Consider the following 15,440-nt stretch of genomic DNA (forward strand, 5'->3'; position numbering starts at 1 on the left):
CCCTACCACACCTTCATAGGCACATCTTGTCTTGCCTTCATGTGCCCACAGGAAAATCAAAGCATCCTATACAGGTTGCTCAATCCTGTTTGGCAACTTGGCCATTTTCTATGGCCAAGAGTCCGTGGGCTTCCGGTCAGGCCTGGGCATGAATGTGAGCTTTCATTTCATAACTGGACTCTTTGAGACTATCCAATTTTATGGTTGGGATTTGTGAGCACTGGTGGGAAAGGGCAGTTCAGTTCACAGAGTCACTTGTGGCACTTCAGCCATTAGATGCTCAGTTTCCGTAAGTACCCAACAGCAGACAAGGAGCTTTGTCACTTTGACTAAGGGGACCAAAAGAACACCTAAATAGAATACGTGCTGCCCCCAGTACCCCCACGAGGCCTGCCATCTATAGAGCCTGCATTTAGCAGTGGGTGCCTCTGGGATTATTTGACTGTATCTAAAATATTTGTGGGGGCCTACTGCCCAAGTGGCTTTGGAATTCAGCCCCTGTGCTCCAAAGGCCTTTATGACCAGGCAACCGGCCTGTACATGAGCACAGGCCAGTGTGTAGGAAGGCTGGTGTTAGCAGAGTAAAGTCTCACCCACTTAGCGTCCAGCATGCTTCTGGTGACTAACCCACCGGGGTTGGGTAGCTTGGGCGGCAGGCAGGAGAGTCCATGTCTCACTGCTATGGCTCTAATTCTTAGCTGTGGAGGGCACACCCTGTTAGAAGGATGTGATGTTCTCAGCCTCAGGTGGTCAAGATGTCAATGCCTACAGCATGCTCAGCTCTAGGACAGTTAGCAGGTGCCCAAAATGGCCCAAAGGGCCCCACCTACAACAACATAAGCACCGTGGATTAAGATGTTTGTCCCCAAAACTCCTGACTTCATCTGTTTAATTTCTTTCTGCCTAAAAAGTTTCAAAAACAATTTTAAATAATATATTTATTTCAATAGATTGGGGGCTATGATGGTTTTTTGTTACATGGAGGAATCGTATAGTGGTAAATCAGGGATTTTAGTGTGCCTGTCACTGCAATTATGAACATTGACCTTGACAGTTAATTTTTCATCCCTCTCTCTTGTCCCAGCCTCTGCCCTTTTGAGACTCCAAACCTAGTTATACCACTCTGTCTGACCATGTGTAACCATAGTCTCCCTCCCACTTATACTTTGAATATGTGCAATATTTATCTTGACCCCATTTTAACTGCATCATTCAGCCTAAGAAATTTGGGTCTTCACTTGTCCTTTATCAAACACACATACCAAAAAGGCTGCCTAAGACTTCTCTGGCCTTTCTCCATATCCTTCCTTTAGAAGATGAGTCTCCCTCTTGGTTAAGGCTCATACAACACACGTTTTGGTTCCCTCCCCAGTGCCTGGGGGTCCTTCTCAGTAGTCACTTTCCCACTCTCCAGCCAGGAATAAGCAGTCCATAAAAGCCCAGCGGACAGGGGCTTGTGCACTACACTTCTATCTCTCTGCCTCAATCCATGCACCCAATTCTCTCACCCTGGGGCGGGGTGAGAGGACCTATAAACATCCCCCTTCTTACCCTTCAGTTCCCATAAAAACATCTACCCATGTGTCCAGTTCCAGCATGCCTGGGCTGGTATGTCCACTCCTGCCTGGGTACCGGTGGGTATTGCCCCACCTGCTTTGCCCATAAGCCATGGTTCTCTCAGACCAGACTCTGCCCTTTTTGTCACTTTTGTGAATCAACTTCACTAATGACCTTTTCTTTGAGTCTGCTAAGACACAGCACATTCATACACAGCAAGTTATATGAAGCAGATTTATCATTTACAGATAGGCAACAAGGGACAAATAGAAGGATCCATGTGAGCCGCTCCTCCAAGCTTCAACAAAGCTGGCTGGGGCAAGTGGAGTCTCGACGGACACTGCCCAGCTGTGCTATGGCTTGGGGACCCAACCAGCAGCTTGCCCTGAGTTCTACACATCATGGAGCATGGAACTGACTGGAAAAGCACTGAAAAGCATTTGGCTTCCAGGGGAGGAGGGACACAGATTAGGCTGTCCCAGGTGGTTTGCCCCTGACTCAAGCAGCTGCATTCCCAGCACAATCTACAGCTATTTTTGAAAATTACAAGCAAGAAAGAGAAGCCTCTCATGCCAGTAGAAGGCGACCCACAGAACTGCAGCATCTATTTCTCATTTTCTGATAGCAGCACAGCAGAGGGTTCAGCAAACTTCTACATGATGTTAGGTTCACTGTCTGCGGTACGGTTTTCACAGGGCCTTTGCCAAGCTGACTCTCTTATTCTGATTATAATCTTCCCCAGGGGCTTTCAAAACCTCTCAATCTCTCTTTTCTACTCGGCCTCTTTGACACTTGGCAAACACACAGAGGGGAAGCACAGCAGAGAAGGCGGCCTCTCCTCTCTGTGTGGCCTTGGCTTTTCAGGTCCTGGGTTTCCTTCTTTGTTCTTTAATCTAGCCTTTCTTCTTGTCTCGGTGTGATTGTCGACTTGATAAAAGCCACTGTGATGTAGCAAGAAATGGAAGTCTTAATAATTGATGGGTTTAGAAGTTAAGTTTTAGTTTTATTGCCCAAACGTTTTCCAAGAAAGTTTTAAAAATTAATAATGCTTAAGCACGTGATGCTTGTAATGTGCTCCCTGGTTTTCCTCAGCCTATGCAGAATTCATAAAGGTCTAACAGACATATTTATCTGGTACTCACCTATTTGCTGCATAGCCAGGGTATCCTTCCTCCCCTGTTCTACAAAGGTTTTCTACATATATAGATCCCCTTCAATGTGAAGATATATGTGTGCACAAAGAAAACTTTTCTGGTCATTTATGAATGTTCACAAATTATTTTTAAGAAAGTTTTCAATATGCTTCAGAAATTGCAAGCAATGAAGTATACACAAGATCTGAAAATTAAGCTCACAAACTCATCCTAGAAAAAGTGCTCACTGCTGAATATCATTATGGTCACCTTCCCCTGGGACAGCTATCCACCAATACCAGTGCCTTATTCTACCTATCAAAGCAATTTTGGAAGTCTTTTTCTGGAATCAGAGCTATCATCTTATTACCCTTAACATCCTGAATATCATCAAAATGTCTCCCTGTCAGTATTTCCTTTATATTTGGGTAAAGTCATCAAGGGCCAGATCAGGTAAGTAGGGAAGGTGTTCCAATATAGTTATTTATTCACTGACTAAAAATTCGCTCATAGAAAGTGCTGCGTGGGCTGGTGCATTTCTGTGATGCAAGAGCCTTGAGTTGTTGGCAAAAAAGGTCAGGTCATTTTTGTCTAACTTTTTCATGCAGTCTTTTCCACACTTCCAAATAACAAACTCAATTAACTGTTTGTCCAATTGGTAAAAAAATCATAATAATCCCTCTGCCATCAAAAAAGGTTAGCAATGTGGTTTTGACTCTTGGGTTTGACTGATGGAACTTTTTTAGTCATGGAGAATTGACTGACTTCCACTATGCACTTGGATGCTTTGTTTCAGAGTCATATTGGTACACCCATGTTTCCTCACCAGTGATAACATGGCCTAAAACACTGCCTTGCCTCTCCAAAAGGTCTTGGCAAACTTCCACTCTCCTTTGCTTTTGTTCATTTTTGCACACACCTTTCTCATGCCAAGATTTTCAGTTATGATCTTCCTGTTTCTTTATCAATGTTTACTTGATCTGCTAAGCTTCTCACAGTCAGCTGATGATCCGACGATTTTGATGCACAATTTGACAAATTTTTGCAATGTTTTTGTCAGTTCTGCTCTTCACCAGCTGCCCTGACCTCTCTTCATCAGTGATGCTTTTTCTCCCCTCAGAAAAATGTTTAATCCATGTATACATTGCTGTTTTCTTCATGGCTTCATCCCCATAAACTTGGACTAACATGTCCCTGTTTCACTCCCACTCCTGCCAAGTTTGACACGAAATTTAATGTTTGTTCATTGCTCTAATTCAAGCTCTGAAATTCTCACAATAGCACACAAAAACACATAACACCAATAATGAGTGACCCTGAGCAAGACACCACCACATGTCGACATGAACACAGCTGTGAAACATTGACACACAAAGGTTATGAAACCTCACCCAGGTGTTTGCACAGTACTGCCAACATTAGGGCACAGTGGCAAGTTCATGAACTTGATTATCAGATCTTGTGTTTACTATATTCTTGCTCAGGAATATAAGTTAGTGCTGGTTTACAGACTTCTCAAATCTTATTTAATCTAACCCGGAAATCTATATATTGTAGAAAATGTATTTGAGTATAAAATTCTCTCTCCAAAATAGATTAAATGTGATTAAACACATTTTCACATACACTTAAATTCTACATTCAACTAGTCTAATAAGCTTCTGTTAAAGAAAGGAATAAATATTTGATGAAGTTCATTATGCCAGAAGAAACCCACTCCTGCTGTTGCAACAACTCTAAATCTGGCCTGATTTCAAAATGTGAGCAAAGTGTGAGCATCCTTGTAATACTTGGAAATAAAAATTAGATAAAAGAAAAAAGTAAAATTGAAACTAAATAATAAATTAATTAATTTAATTCAATGAATAGTTCAATCCTAAAAAACAGTTAGACAGGTAACATTTTTAAAATGACACGATCTGAGATACCAGTTGTAAATGAGGATTCTCTACAGGCCCACTATTCCCACTGAAAAAAAAAATTCTTTAAGATATTATGTGACATTGATGTGTGAATAGTTACTGACAGAAAGGGTTAAATCCCCTTTAAGTTATTAGTGTCCGCTTTCCATTGGCTTTAAGCTCAAAAATATACAAAAAAAAAATCACCTTCTGGAACACATGACACACTTTGATCTACAAATTTGTAACTGAATTAAACAAAAAAAGGCGGGGGTGAAAAATACTGTCGACAAAGTACAATGAAAAGTTCATCCAATGACTTTTGCATGTTGGAGTTGGAGAAAGGGAGACAATTAGTCACATGAGGCCCCTCCCATTCTGAGAGGTAAGTCACAGGGTCCCATCCCAGCTTTATGTCGTGTTGTTTTCTGATTTTGTCTTCTCCAGCTTTTCAGCCCTTGAAAACTTCTAGGACATTTGAGCATTTATCATAAAGCAGCTTAAACTGTTTGTTCCAAGTGTGCATGGCTCGCCAAATCAAGGCACTTCTGATGCAGTGTTAGTAAGTAAAGCTTCACCGTGCTTGGGTGTGTGGACAACTCCCTCAGTGAGAGCCCTCAGAACCATGTTTTTTGTCTTTACATTAAAAGACAACTGTCTACATTTACCAACTCTTCACAAATGCTCAAACTGCATGAAAACTTAACTTTACAGCAATTATTTAGGTAACTTAATTTACATCAATCCAGTCCTCCTTCAGTTCACTGCTATCAGACCATTATATGATGACCTTCTTTGTCTCTCTTTACCATTTTCCTCTTAAAATTCATGCTGTCATAGCCGGGCATTGTGGCGGGCGCCTGTAGTCCCAGCTGCTCGGGAGGCTGAGGCAAGAGAATCGCGTAAGCCCAAGAGTTAGAGGTTGCTGTGAGCCGTGTGACGCCACGGCACTCTACCCGAGGGCGGTACAGTGAGACTCTGTCTCTACAAAAATAAAATAAAATAAAATAAAATAAATAAATAAAATTCATGCTGTCTGGTGGAAGTATAGCTATTTCTGCTTTTGAGGGGTTTCCATTTGCATGAAATATCTTTTTCCATCTTTTTAAAAAAAATCTATATATGTTCTTTATAGGTGAAGTGTGTTTCCTACAGACGGCATATGATTTTGTTTTTAATCCATTCAGCTACTCTATGTCTTTTGATTGGAGATTTTAATTCATTTATATTCAATGTTACTATTGTTTAAATACTTCTGGCTTGTTATTATTTGATTTTTGGTTGTTTTATAGTTCACTCTCTCTCTTTTTTCCTTCTTTCCTTCCTTCCTGTCTTCCAAGTGATTTTTCTATTGTTGAGTGTTGATTTCTTCTTTTTATTTTTTGTGTACCTGTAATAGTTTTTTTAATGTTACCATAAGACATGCAAAAATCATTTTATAACCAATTATCTAAAACTATAATAATTCTGCTTACAGTCAAAGGAACACATTAAGTGAGAAATAGAAATCAAGCAGAAATTCTATCCTTTAACTCCCTTCTCTCTCTGTCTAACTTTTTTCATTGTTTTCATCTATATCTTTTTATACTTTCTATTGTTCAAGAAGTTGTTGCAGTTAATTTTGGTACATTTATCTTTTAGTCTTCTTATTCCAGATGTAAGTAGTATATGCCCCAAAATTACAGCAAAAGAATATTCTGTTTTTGTACCTACTGCTACTAGTTAGCTGTATACCTTCAAGTAGTGTCTTATTATTGTCTTTTTCTCTCAAATTGAAGAAATTCTTTTAGCTTTTCTTAAATTAATGGAACAGGTCTGGTGTTGATGAAATCCTTAGTTTTTGCTTGTTTGTGAAAGTCTATATTTCCCCTTCATGTTTGAGAGATATTTTTAAAGAATATAGTATTGTAGGGTTGAGGATTTTTTTTTTCCTTCAGCATTTTGAATATGTCTTGCCACTTTCTCCCGGCCTGTAGCTTCCCCCTGAGACATGGACTACCAAATGTATCAGAGCTCATTTGTTCGCTACCTTTTTCTTTTTCCCTTGCTTTCCTTTTCTTGATCAGTAACTTTTACACGTTTGATTATTACAGACCTTGAAGTGGTCTTGTTTAGGTTAAACCTGCTTGATAGTCTGTGACCTCTTTATACCTGAATATTGGTATTTTCTCTAGGTTTGGAGAAACCTATTATTATTTCTTGGAATAAAACTTTTAAGCCAGTCTCTCTATACTTCCTCTTTAAAGCAAATAACTCTTAGGTTTGTCTTTTTGAGATTATTTTCTAGATCTTGTAGGTATTCTTCATTAATTTTGTTATTTTTCCTTTCTTTTCTTATGACTGTTACATTTTCAAATGGCTGGTCCTCAGGCTCACCATTCTTCTTTCTGCTTGGTCAATCTACTGTTAAAAGACTCCTATGCATTCTTCAGTTTGAACACTGAATTTTTTTACTTTTATATCTTACGTGGATTTTTCCTTTACTTGCAAAATCATAAAGAGAAGTGTCGTAAAAATCCAGCAAAAAGGTCTTACCTCTATGAGTCCCACTATTTGAAGCAGGCTCCCAGGTAAGTAAATCATTTTATGTCAGAGGTCTCCTCTTCTTTAAGCTGCTGATAGTGTATCTCAAACCTTTCTGGTAACTGTGTGTGCATGGTGTGGTGTGTCCAGGAAGTGATTCTCAAAAACAAGTAGACATGGATACAGATCATGGGTGGTTCTTTATTCAGATAAGGAGGTACCACACTGTTCCTTTAGCAGCATCTTATGATTCTAACTCCCTTCTGAGCCTCCTATCTTAAGAATGTGCTGGTAAAAGTTTCCAAAACGCAGTTGAGAAATCCAGCTCCTGTGACTGAAACCTGACTCTTTGAATGAATTCTGTCCAATTTGGATTTTTTGCACTTTCCTAGAAGACAAATTCTTCCTTCACATATGCAGACTGTGTCCATGTAAAGCAGCAACTCCGCATAGCCACGTTTTTTGCCTGAGATTGAACCACAATTCCTCTCCTAATGAGATATTGGGTACTTTTTAAATGCTCATTTTTTTCCAATGAAGAGTCACCAGTGTGCTTTCTTAAAATTTCTTAAACTGGGGCGGCGCCTGTGGCTCAAGGAGTAGGGCACTGGTCCCATATGCCAGAGGTGGCGGGTTCAAACCTAGCCCCGGCCAAAAGAAAAAAAAAAAAAAATTTCTTAAACCGTTAGGCAAGTGGTGTGGGGGGACCAAATGACAGATCCCCAGGTTTCCAGGTTTCCAGTTCCCAGCACCAAAGAATGACATTGATACCAAATCAACAAAATAAAGTAAGCAAAAAAAAAAAAAGTTAGGGCCATAAAGTAGTTTGAAATAATTATCAAAATAAAGAAGAGGCAAAAATGAAATTTAGCAACAAAATTACGTGTTAATCTGGGCCTGGTCTTAGGGATTTCAGGCCCCACAATAGCACAATTTCTTATTCTTATACATGATTTTAGGGAGGCACCACCTGTTATTTGGAAAGACCAGTTATTTTTATTCCTGTTTTGATTGGTCCTCTTGGGCTCTTAATCAATTCTGTTGTGCACTATAAGTCTCAGGGATGTTAATAAACTGCTCTTTCCAAACCCATTTCTGAAAAAGGTTGACCTGACCACATCCCTTAATTGCATTGGAAAGTCCCTCAAGCATTATTTAACTTCTTTTTTCCAGAATTGCCAGACTACAGGGTCTTGTGTAGAACAGCCTGACCAGAGCAGCCTGGCTAGTCCTCCCTGCTCACATCTAACTAGCTGCCTGGCAATTCCACATTCTGGCAGACTGCAATCCTCTTCCATAGATGACCCCTGTTGTTTCATCTTTTTTTCCCTCCACAGATTTTACAGACAGGACATTTTTATCCATGGGGTTGGGGTGCTGTCCAGCCTCACAGGGCTAGCAGCCCCCTGCCTATCTTCCTACCCCACGTGATGTCAGAGCCCACGTTCTATACATCTGCACCATTCTCTATCATGTTATGCCTAATTTTTTGGTAGAATTTTCAGAGGAAGCTGGCAACCACCTGCTCGACGGGGTACTTGTACACCTGGCACAAGTTGACTGTGCTTCCCTGCCCCCTAGAGCCACTGCCGGTGCCCCCACCGTGCCCCACCACACCTCACTTAGTGCAAGGCTTCCAGGCTTGGTGGAGACCCTCAGGCATCCTATCCAGCGGCCACAGGGGTGTGCACTTTTTCCTGCAAACTAAACTCTTAAGCTCCAGAATTTCTCCTATTTTTTTTTTAATATTTCAATTTCTTCATTCTGGTAGGCTTCTGAATGCCTTCTCTGTGTTGCTTATACTTTTATTGAGCTTGTTCAGGACAGCTATTTTGAATTCTTTCTCTGAAAGGTCACATCTGTATCACTTCAGGATTGGTCATTGGTGTCTTATTTGGTTCATTTGGTGAGGTCATGTTTTCCTGGGTGTTCTTGATGCTTGTGGATGTGCATCGATGTTTGAGCATCGAAGAGTTAGGTATTTATATTAATCTTCATGGTCTGGGGTAGTTTGAACACAACCTTCTTGGAAAAGCTTTCCGGGTATCCAAGGGAATTGAGTGTTGTGATTGAAGGCTTAGTCCTTGCAGCCATATCAGTACTGGTGGTGCTCCAAGCCCAGTAGTACTGTGAGTCTTACAGACTCCTGATGGTACTACCTCGGTGGACTTGAGTAAGTGGGAGAATGCCCTGGCTTCCCAGGTAGAGTCTCTCACTCTCTTCCCTCACTTCTGTGCTAGGCTGCTGGAGTTGGGGAAGAGTGATGTTGGCCACTCCCTCAGGGCTGCCAGTGCCAGGTCACGCCTGAAGCCAGCCCTTTCTCACCCCTAGCCAATCGTCACTTTTGCCTGGATTTCTGTGATGTTTATTCAAAACACAGGGCTCTTTACTCAACATGTGATTCCTGCTAGGATGAGAACTTTCTCTCCAGGGCAGCACATTTCTTGCTGGCCCCAGGGTGGGGGGCGGGGAGCACTTCCAGAAGTATCTTCTAGGAACTAAGGCCTGGACTCAGGGTCTTCAGGAGTCTGTTTGGTACTTTAATTTACTGTAGCCAACTTTGTACCCAAGTTGCAAAACAAAGCCCTTTGAACTAGTCCATTTCTTTTCCCCAAGTGGAAGTAAACTTATGACCTGCAGTGCCTGTAGTTGGGACAGGGTGATAGGGTGACACAGACACTGGTTGGTGGCTACTGCTTGTGTCACACTGGCTTTGAACCATGACAGCGCAGGAACAGCCCCAGGACAGAAGCCTCTGTGGCCTGACAGCCTTGTGCAATCAGTTCAGTTCCCAGGCTACTTTTTATGAGCCAGCGGTGTGCTGGCTAGAACGCAGGTTTGCGGGTAGAGGATTTCTCTCTGGCCAGACTGGATCTAAATCCTCCCTTCATAGGGGCACCAGTAGAATTCTGCCCTATGCTGTGTTCCCCTATGCCAGGGCAGCCCTGGATTTCAATGCAAAGTCCCACCATCACTTCCCTCTCCCTCCCCCAGGCACACAGATTCTGTGGCCACTGGGCACATTGGGGCAGCCCTGCCTGGGGGTGGGGGAGTGGCATAGACAAGGCACGACAGTCTTTGCTGCCCTCTTCCATGCTTCTTTTCTCGATATAATGTTAAAATCAGGGAATATGATTGCTCACCTGATTTTTGGTTCTTCTGAAGGTCCTTGCTTGGGTAGGTAGCTGTTGAATTTGGTGATTTGGTGTTTGTGCAGAGGGATGATCACTGGAAGTTCCTATCTGGCCATCTTGCTCTGTCTCCTCCAAAACATGCTTGATCAAAGACAAAAAAGGAAATGTCAGTGGGAATTTGAAGTAGTTGCTTTATTCCTCTACTGTTGATTAGAAATATTCTGATGAGATTTATAATTATTCTGTAGAGTTTGTACAATAATTTAAACATCAGATTGTTTTTATTTTTCATTTTATGTCAATTTGTCTTTATCTGAAAATATACTGTCAGTAAATATTTCTGAAACAGAAATATACTGTTTTTAAAATAAACTATAAACATTCTGCAATTTTTGACAGATATTTTATGATCTGCTATGGATTTATTTCCCTTTAAATTTAGATCTTTAAGATCTTCTACAGTCTTAATTTTCATTACTCTTGAATATCTGTTTCCAAATAGTCATATACTTTTAGTGTTAATGTAAATATTTTTAAATTATCATCTTGATTTATTTTCTTTCATTAAGTGAACATTTTTTTCTAACCATAACTACAGCTACCTAGCCACGATGTCATCTTTATGACAAAAAATTTTTTTTTTCCACCATGAATTTTGCTTTCAATAGGAGGTTCCATGGGCCTTGTTGACTGGGCTAGAAGTGAACTCATATTCCATGCTGAGTGAAGTCATTGTACCCATCCCTGTGGCCAGATATGATTGCTTGAAGGATATGCACTTGACTCCATTGGGTATGTATGGACTCTCTCTAGTACTTTTAAAATTTAATTTGAGAATAATAAGTGTTAATCTTAACTCCTTCCTGGTAAAGAAGTTGAGAATTTCTAGCAAACTTCCTTCATCTCCATGGAAGGAGCTCGTCTGAGATAATGCAGTTGCTATGAAGGGAGAGTTTGACAGGCAAGATGGGAAAAGAGAGTTTTACTAGACTTGGAGTCATTGGTGCAGCTTTTCTGAGGCCCGGCTGCATTCCTCCCTTCCTCAGTGTTAAATAGGTGAGTAAATAAATTATCCTTTTGCCTAACATGATCAAATTGGATTTCTGTCACCTAAAAGCAACAAAGTTCTGACTAATCTGCCATCTAATATGTATTTTACCATCTTCATTTTTGGTAATTTTCATAAATATTGACATGTTATATTTTGTAGATTTTTACCTTCACGTTCCTTCACCTAGAATTTTTGTCTTGAAAATTTGTCTTGTATTTTGTTTTACATTTGTTTGTTTTCTTTCCTTTTCACCTTCATATATTTCTTTCTCCATAATTAAAAGATTAGTAAGTTGCTCAGTTATTAAGATACACTCATGTATTTAATGATTTTATTAACATTAAAAGTTATATTCTACAGGTAAAATGTGCCCACTATTTGTAAGATTTGAGATATTTTTATCAACTTAATTATTCCAAAACATCATACAAAGGAAATACTATGTCTGACTGAGTCAGGTGCTATGTCTTGAATTTTAATAGCTATCTTAACGTTAAACTTATTCCTAATTTTTGAAAATAAAATGCACATTTACCTGCAATAATATAAAAATTCTAGGAGACCAATTCTCTATTTGATTGTACTGATGATGTAATAGTTCAGGTTTAAAAAATTAAAGAACCAATGAGATCTTTCAAAACCATAATCAACAGGAAAATCAGAAAAACATATCATGTACTCATATAATAGAAGGATATAGACAGTATTAATGTTTTTTAGGATATAGACAGAAGGATATAGACAGTATTAATGTTTTTTAGATTTAGAAATAATTTATAACATTTTCTAAGTTAATTTCCAGCTGCTATTTTGATGTTCAATAAAATTGAACATCATAAAAAAGTGGGTTATACATCTTAAGTTACAGGGCAATACAAAAACATTTTTCTAATGCTACTTCTCAGAAGCAATAACTGTCAACCATTGCAACGAACCAGAAATATGGCATGTTGTATCTCTAAAAATCATGGACTAGATTCACAGAGACTAGATGATAAATAATATGAGAGGATCTAAAAAGGTTATGAAAAATGTAACTAAAAGAAAAATAAAAAATATAAATTTTATTTCTCAACTTAAGGTGCATCAAAACTTTGTTCAGGTCCAATTTTCTAAGTTAAGATACCAGGCATTTAGTCCACCCCTAAAGAATTGTGGGTTCTAGGACTTTAACCATGTCAAAACAGTGTTTTTGTATTATTAAGTGAAGAAAAATTGATGCCTTTTAAATATTTTTTAGAAGATTAAGAAACAAAATGAAGCCTAAAGAACCCAAATTAGGACTGTAAAGGGGATGACTAATCCCACCAACATCTCACAAAATTGCCCTTGATTGATGAGAGAAATGGGTTAACAACTTTGTTAGGGTGGAAAAAGACTCTGGGGAAGCTTTCCCCAGAAGGCATTTTTCTACTAAATCTTTGGCTACCTTTCTCAGAATATTGTCATAATAAGCAGATCTTATTGTTCTTTAGCCCTCCAAAAAGTCAACAAGTGAAATTCCTCCAGCATCTGGAAAAATTGTTGCCATGACCTCTGCTCTTGACTTTCACTTTGACTAGACAACTTTTCCACTTGTTGGTAGCCATGACCGTGATTATGCTTCTCTTTGGATTATACTGTTAAAGACATTTTCACCTCCTGTTACAATCCTTTAAAGAAATGATTCAGGTTCTTGGTTCTACTTGTTTAAAATTTCCATTAAAAGCTCTGCTTTTGTCTGCAGCTGACATGGGTGAATTGTTTTGACATCCATTAAGTAGCAGGTTTAAAAAACTAATAAAAACTTTAGTTCTTCAAACAGAATTGTGTAAGCTGAGCAGTTGAGATGTTTATAGCGTTGGCTATTGTTTTGATGTTGACAGTCTGTGTTCTGCAATCGGGACATAAACAAGCTTAGTTTTTTGTCTTGAAAATTAGAGTGCCTTGTCTTCTGTTGTGGGCTTCACCTTCCACATCATCTCATCCCTTCTTTTTTTTTTTTTTTGAGAAAAAGTCTCACTATGTCACCCTGGGTAGAGTGCAGGGGCGTCACAGCTCACAGCAACCTCAAACTCTTGGGCTTAAGCAATTCTCTTGCCTCAGCCTCCAGAGTAGCTGGGACTACAGGTGCCTGCCACAATGCCTGGCTATTTTTTTTTTTTTTTTTTGGTTATACTTGTCATTGTTTGTTTGGCAGGCCCGGTCTGGGTTCGAACCTGCCAGCTCCAATGTATGTGACTGGCGCCCTAGCCACTGAGCTATAGGCACCCAGCCCTATCTCATCCCTTCTTATTCGTTTGTTAACAACTGAATTCTTTGGGGGCATTGTCTTCATAAAGTTTTTACATTCTTCAACTCGAGCTTCTGCCATAAATTTGGTGACTGATTGTTCTTGCTACAATTTTAGTAGAATTCATGTTGTTGTGTTAGAGCCTTGTTTCAAACTGACGTCTTATCTTCCTTAATTCCTCAAACTAGGCTCTGCTCATATATGTTCCAAAAGGTTAGTATGAGTTCATTTGGGTGAAAAACAAAGTTTGATGTCCATGACAGGTATTTCATAATATACTTATTCCATGAACTTTTTGAAGAACTCTCAGACCAAGGTTGGAAGGAAATCATTGTCTAAATATTTTACAAAAAGTAATAGGGATTCTTCGTAAGAACTCTTACTTTTCTAGTACTTTATGTACAATTCTGTTTTTGTTTCTTTGGCTACATCTTGACCTAATACCCAGGGTACAGTAGTCATTCAAGCGTTCTCTATCTCTCACATAACTTGTGTTGACATTGCCCAACACTAGAAAACAGTGTATTTGTGCAGAATTGCTAGTTGCATGAAAACAAACTACATCCAATTATTATTCAATTGCAACAAGCAATCTACAGTCTACAATTTTCTTTGTAATCTGACTTACACTATCTTTCAAATGTATACTTAATTTCATATTTATAAAATTTTAAATATTAGTGCTCGAGCTCTCATTAAACTTAATTTTCTCATCTCTAACATTTGCAGATTATTATGATCTGGAGTTCCTTCTTTTTCTTAATGGTATAAAATATCCTCAAAATGAAAATAATTACACTTGCTTAAAATATTCAAGTACTTTTACTCCATATCTTTATGGTATGGTTCAAGCATTATTTTTCAATAAGAAATTGATGGTAACCTCAATGTGGCATAAAATTGGGCCCTAGGATTTATTCAAAGTCACCCCATTTGTAGATTCCCACCCAATTTCTCTTCTGACTCTGGACAAACTTTTCATACTTGCAATCTTTTCATAAGGTTTCAATATGGACTTATATTTTTAATCATTATTACCATCAACTACTTTGTAAATATGTATCCAAATTTCATTTTCACAAGGAAAATGTGTATCTTAACAGCTAATTGCGGGGTTATAACAGTTACATGTGATACTTTGGTTTATCTTCAGATCATATAAATATTTTTACCTTTTTTTTTTTAAGTGACAAACTTAGATTATATTAATTCCTAGGCTTCTACTACTGGAGCTTTGACTTTCAATTGTGGGGAATGTGGATAATGGTTGATATCAGAACTTGGAAATGTGGTCAAAATAATTCTACTGGCCATTGACAACCTGCTCACTCTTCCCCTCCCAACATCCTCAGCCAAGAAAACCACTTTCCTAAGGCACACACTCAATTTATATAAAAACTCAATTTTCTTAACTGGTTTTCTTTGCAGAACTACAAAATCTGGTGAATAGGCCTAGTTCATTTTTTTGCAGCTTTTTCTTTCCCATTCCTACATGACTGTATACTAACAAAGACAGTGAGACCAAACCTAACTTAACACAAACTTCCCAAGCTGCAATCAATATTAGGTTAGCTGATATAACAACAGCTGCATCAAAGCAGTGACTTAAGATGACAGAAATTTATTTTTCTTTTATTTAACAGGCCATTGTAGTGGTCACTGGCTAGCAGGTCACTTTCCTAAATGTCAAAATGTCTTTCATCTCTTGACTTCATCATCCTCCTGAAACTGGTGACCTCTATATTCAGGTAAGAACAGAAAAAGGGAAGATAGAGTAGATACACTTGCATTTTAATTATGTTGAACCAAAAGTAACATGATGTTCTGAGCCATATAGCCTACCCTGGAACCAAGAGGATGTGAAAGGAA

The 15,440-nt window shown here is 38.9% G+C and overlaps 1 pseudogene; it reads right to left on the reverse strand.

The window, feature by feature from the left end:
• Window positions 1–7,315: 7,315 nt before the first annotated feature.
• The window catches only part of LOC128594635 (PRELI domain-containing protein 2-like), a 57,020-nt pseudogene continuing 48,895 nt past the window's right edge, over window positions 7,316–15,440 (reverse strand).

Source organism: Nycticebus coucang, chromosome 9, assembly GCF_027406575.1.
Source record: "Nycticebus coucang isolate mNycCou1 chromosome 9, mNycCou1.pri, whole genome shotgun sequence".
Taxonomy (NCBI): Eukaryota; Metazoa; Chordata; class Mammalia; order Primates; family Lorisidae; genus Nycticebus; species Nycticebus coucang.